This window comes from Callospermophilus lateralis, unplaced genomic scaffold (genome assembly GCF_048772815.1).
Source record: "Callospermophilus lateralis isolate mCalLat2 unplaced genomic scaffold, mCalLat2.hap1 Scaffold_138, whole genome shotgun sequence".
Classification (NCBI taxonomy): domain Eukaryota; kingdom Metazoa; phylum Chordata; class Mammalia; order Rodentia; family Sciuridae; genus Callospermophilus; species Callospermophilus lateralis.
This window is the reverse complement of record NW_027512535.1, coordinates 1,482,322-1,487,968: the sequence shown is the minus strand read 5'-3', so window position 1 is coordinate 1,487,968 and position 5,647 is coordinate 1,482,322. Positions and strand designations below refer to the sequence as shown.

The 5,647-nt window shown below is 31.9% G+C and overlaps 1 long non-coding RNA gene across 1 annotated transcript; it reads right to left on the bottom strand.

The window, feature by feature from the left end:
* Positions 1-625: 625 nt before the first annotated feature.
* Positions 626-1,155, bottom strand: LOC143640217 (uncharacterized). Its single transcript, XR_013154896.1, has 4 exons — positions 1,102-1,155; positions 952-987; positions 808-875; positions 626-696 (listed from the first exon to the last, which is right to left on the bottom strand). It is a non-coding gene; the product is annotated as an uncharacterized LOC143640217 (long non-coding RNA).
* Between the last annotated feature and the right edge of the window lie 4,492 nt (positions 1,156-5,647).

Sequence of the window (5,647 nt, the reverse complement as noted above, 5' to 3'; positions counted from 1 at the left end):
AGGAACACCATAGAGATTTAATTTAAAGATAAAGGTTTACATTTCACAGTGTAAAATTTAAAAGAAAAAAAACAATACAGGGACCTCCAGGAAAAAAAAAAATGTTTTCTATTCTAGAACAGATTTTACAGAAAACATTCACTAAGATAAAGTAAGAAATTATCTTCTATATATTGCACAGGCCCAAATTCTATGTTTTCATTAGAATATTCAAAAGGGAAAAAAAAACAAAACCTTGAAGCAGTTTACTATAAAGCAACATGTGAATGCTCACCAAATCCATTTCTAGGCATATCTCTTTGATTAAGAGTAGCAGAAGGAGGTCTCCCAGCTGGCTCTGCTGTCAGTGGAGGGGAACATTCTCCACCACTCACAGGGGATGGACCAAAAGAGCCATTATGGCTCAGTGGACTTAAAGACAACAATGCCGTGTTACTACTTTAAGGCAGCCTTCTCCCTGACACCAACCACCACACCTCCCGCTTTAGCAAATCATTCAGATTATTTCATAACTATTACACACAGAAATAAAAAGTAATTTACATACATTCTGCACCAAGAAATAAAATAGCTCCTTTTACAAAGTGCCCCCTACCTCTCTGAGGAGGATTTTGTGAATTTGGTCTCCCCGGCATTGGTTTTACAATCACAGGTTCATATTGCTGCATTGCCATCTTTTGGGTCATTTCCAGTAGTCTTGAATATTGAGAAAGAATGGGCTGAATTATGAAACAGCAATCATAGATAATATCTAGCATAACCTTAAAACACTATAAAACATACAGTAAGATACCAAAAATCACATACTTCTGTCTCAAATTAGCAGCTTCCCTTTTCTCTTCAGCTATAGCTCTTTCTGCAGAACGAGCTTTGAGCTATTAAAGAGAAAATATTCAAATTCAGTTGCGGTAGGCTATGCAAAAAATAAAGAAAAGGGGGAAAAAATCTTACCCAATTATCATGAGCTTTCTTCTCATGCATAGCAATCTGAAAAAGACAACAAATTAAAAAAATGTTTTTAGGGACTCATTATAATAGCCTATAATTGTTTGTATTAGATATCAAAGAATTCTGCAACTACAGGACAGTATTAATTACTACCTGGTTTTTAAATGAGTGCTCGGTTTTCTGTAATTCTTCTTCCATCTCTTCAATTCTCAGCCTAAGAATTACAACAATTGAATAAAATTTGAAACATTCTGACCATTTTCACTTTATTCCATCAGCTATACTTTTAAGGACTTTTATCATACATAAAAAAACATTTCTATAGTTATATGAATCCAGTGTGATCAAAACTAATACTACAGGCCAGGTGCAATGCCACATGCTAGTAATCCCAATGATTGGGAAGCTGAGGCAGGAGGATCACAAGTTCGAGGTCAGTCTCAGCAATTAAGTGGGAACCTATGAAACTGAGATCCTGTCTCAAAGTAAAAAAAAAAAAAAAAGGTCTGAGGATGTAGCTTAGTAGTAAAGCACCAAAAATAAATAAATAAATAAATAAATAAATAAAATAAAAACCTAATACTAATAACTTCTTTATCATTTGATTGCTAGAGATTCTGAATTGATAAATTATAATTTCCTTAATTGTTCATCAGTGTGTTCTCAAGTAATTCTGCTAGAAATATCTTCCTCCTTAAAACTTTTTTTCTTATTTTTCAAATTATATCCATAGAAGATTTCCAAGGTCTATCAAATGCCACAATTTTGTGGGTCTTGATATAACACACAGCAAACTGATTTCTTAAAGAATTACTGCAACATACAAAACCCCCAGAACTGTTTGCATTGACCAAGTTCCCTATGGTCTTTCCCATTGGGTACAAGTAAATTTTTGTTAACATTTTTCATTTGTTAAGTTGAAATTTATTTTTTCTCCTGTGTGAATTGAATGTGTTCATATCCTCTCGTTATTTATTCTTCCATGCTATTTTCTTCTATCTACATAATGTAAAAAAAAAGATTAAAAGAAAGCTAACACTAATTCATTAGAAATTGACACCCTCCTTTAGAAACTGAACTCACTTGTAATTTTTAACTTCCTGTACAGCAGAAACCGCCTTTTCATCTGCAGCTGACAGCTGCTGCTCTTTTTCTAGTCTCTCACATTCTTCTTGACTCAGTTTCCTAAAATAAAGCCAGTTATCAAATCAAAAGTTTCTCTTTGTGAATATCACTTCCCCCAATTCTATAAAATGCTTAGGCACATAAAATAGGAATTCAAACCTGCAATTTCATAAATCAAACTCTGGCAAATCACTTACATTTTCTAACTTCTCCTCTTAACTCTCTACTTACCAGTAAATAAATGTGAAAACAACATGTGCCCCAAGGGCAAGTCTCCTGGGTGTAAGAAAATAAAAACTCACTTTACTTCAATGTGGAAGATCAGGACTGATCAACCTAACATAATTAAACATATTGGGATAAAGCAGGGGATAATTCTTTTCTCATTTCTGCCATGGGTAGGACACTAAGTATATCTTTGTCATGGAGGAACTCTTTTCTCAATCCAAGACTGGTACCATAATAAAGATATAGTCAGTCAAAGAAAAAATCTTCTAGAATATGTCTTTTAGCTACACAATTAACCACAGAACATTTTTCACACTTTAGATATCTATTTCAAAAGAATTGTAAATTAAGCAAAAAGACAAATCTGAGTTTTGATAATGTCTATCAACCAGAAAAAGAAGCTAAACTGACCCACTATCAGAGTATTATCTACTGACAAGTTTTAACTCTGATCATGAAACTCAAGATGTTCATCTACTGACACAAAGGTAGCCACATTTAATGATTTTAAAAATACTATTTTCTGCTATCCTTGTACTACTTTAGCCATAGTTCCAATTCAAAAGATAATTAACTTGAAACTTAATTTTCCATAAATCAGAAGAACTACAGTAAAAAAGGATTACTGATAGCAAATAGAAAAAGGGGATTATATATTCTTATATAGCTTCTCATTTAATTCTTCAGCAAGTATTTTATGAGTGGCTATAATATACTAGTTACCTTGTAAGATGCTAAAGAATAAAAGAGCTCACTGTTTCAGGTATAAATGATGCCTAAAGGAATATAATAATTTTCCCCACTGGCTTAAGAAAGAATATGGAGAAAACTGAATCTTGAAGGACAGAGAGAATTTTGTTTCCAATTATCAAAGAGTTAGTCTGAGAGCACTAAAAACAATCAAAACATCTTTATAAGAATATAAAATTGTGTTTGAAGGGATCCAAGCTAAAAAGTCAGTGAAGATATATGTATGTGGCCAAGATCCATTAGAAAAAGGAATCTCAGAATTACAAGTAAGGCTGGCACTTTAAGGTACTTTTCTCCTATTAAAGATAACACAAAGATATGAGTCTGAACCAAACCTTCATTAAATTCCTGGGCTTAGAGGAAAAAAGAGGCTACCAATAAGGGGACCCTTAATAAAAGCCCTAGTCTTTGAGTTTAGATTAGAAAGTACTGCACACTTAAGTGATGAACAGGCAAAAAACCCAAAAGGAACAATACTGAAACATTGAAAAGACAAGTCATTTTTGAATTATCTTAATTGCTGACTAAGTTTAAAGTGACAATCTTAATCAAGTAACCTCAACACTTTTCTATAAGAAGATAACTTCGTCTTAGTCCTCAAATTTCATCTATAATTATCACAACAATGTTGGCCAATCAAAACTGACCAGGCACTCCATAAGACAAAATTCTGTGAGAAAAAATCCCACAGAAAAGGAAACCAGCTAATGGGGTTATCCGCACATGTTTTAAAATCACTGTGCTTTATATAGTCAAAAAAGTAAAGTCAAGATTATGAATTTCAGGGCTGGGAATATAGTTTAGTTGGTAGAGTGCTGCCTTGCATGCACAAGGCTCTGGGTTCAAACCCCAGCACCACAAAAGAGGAAAAAAAAAGATTATGAATTTTGTCAAAGGATTAGAAACTTTAAAACCAATAAATAGTTGGGTGTGGTGACCTACCTACAGTCGAAGAAAGTACAGAAAAAAAAGATGACTATGATTTTAGTAGAATCTTATTTTAAACTACTTTTATTTATGTCATCAATTTTTACATGTTATGTTTTTCTGTTGTTCATTATTTACATAAGTATACATAAAACACATTTAATGTAAAAGTCATGTTTACAATACATTATTGGTTAGATTAACGATGAGGATGAGTCATGTAGACTAAATTATTACCTAAATATTGCACTGAATCATAGAATTAGGGTGTGTTCCTTAAATTCCTAAATGCTGTATATTGAAAACAATGATACAAACTAACATAATGTATGAAAATTTTCAATCCCAAAGATTACCTCATTTTCTGATAGTAAGTAAAAACTACTAAAGCAAATGTTAAAAAAAAACAGAAACAAACTATATTCCAATGATAAATAAAAGTTCAAAGGTATAATTTCTTTTTAGAGTGACTTAGCTTGTTCATTCTGTAGTTTTAATGAATAAGGCACATAGTTGATATAAAAACAAAAAAAACAATTGTAAGCTACAATTTAGATAAATAGTACAGTGATAAATGTGTTTCTTTTTCCTGGCCAACAACAACTGAGCAAAGTATTAATTCTAGCAATTATTAAATTGTTTCTAAGTTAGAAAAGGCTATTTAGTTCAAATGAATATATTCTACACATCTATGAGATAGTCTGAGTGGAAAATGAATTGCTATTATACTCAGCTTTTCTTCTGCTCTAGGAAGTTGGCAGGGCAGCAGAAACAAGCAGAGAGCCACAGTCTCTAGCCCCAACTGCAGCAAGCTCCACTGGTTGCACATCTATGTGGATTCCCCTCACCAGAGTGCTAGTGCTCAGTACCTCTACAGATTTTTAATGCCAAGATTAAAAAATAGACAAGCTGTCAACATAGGTTTAGTGAAATGGAATATAGGACAATAGAAAAGAAAAAAAAATATATATATATATATATATACTGAAACCAGTAAAACACAAAAAATAAAAATATATGAGAAGTGAAAAATAGGAGCCATAGCATAACCATTCACTACATGAAATTTAAGTTCAATATGGAGAAGAGAAAGAAAATAGGGAATCCAGAATATTTCAATTGACAATAATTGGTGGAAAGAAGTCGACTGAGTTGAGAAATTCTGGAAGGCTATGTAAGGCAGATATATAACAAATTATATCAGAATGGGTACATCAGAATGAAACAAATAAAAATAAAAATTAGAAAAATATTAAAACACTGTCAGAGCAGAATAAAACATGTTATTTTGTTATCTTCAAAGGAACAATATTAAGACTGAAAGCCAGTTTTTCTACAGAGATAATGGAAAGCAGAGGACAAAGGAAGGACATTTTCTAAAGACTGAAATAATATAAACAATAAATTCTACTCATATCCCCATTTTCAAACAAACCATTTAATAGTAAAAGTCAAAAATAAACTACTTTCACATGAATAGAAAACTGAGGAGTATAATTCACTGCACCCAAAAAATGTTAGAAAACTTTCTAGTAAGAAAAAAAAATATGTAGTATGATACCAAAATACAGACAAATAAAAAAATAAGTGTTGATTAATGTTGATTCTATAGAAATAAATATGACACAAAACTGAACTACATGAGAACAATAATACTAAAGGCAATATT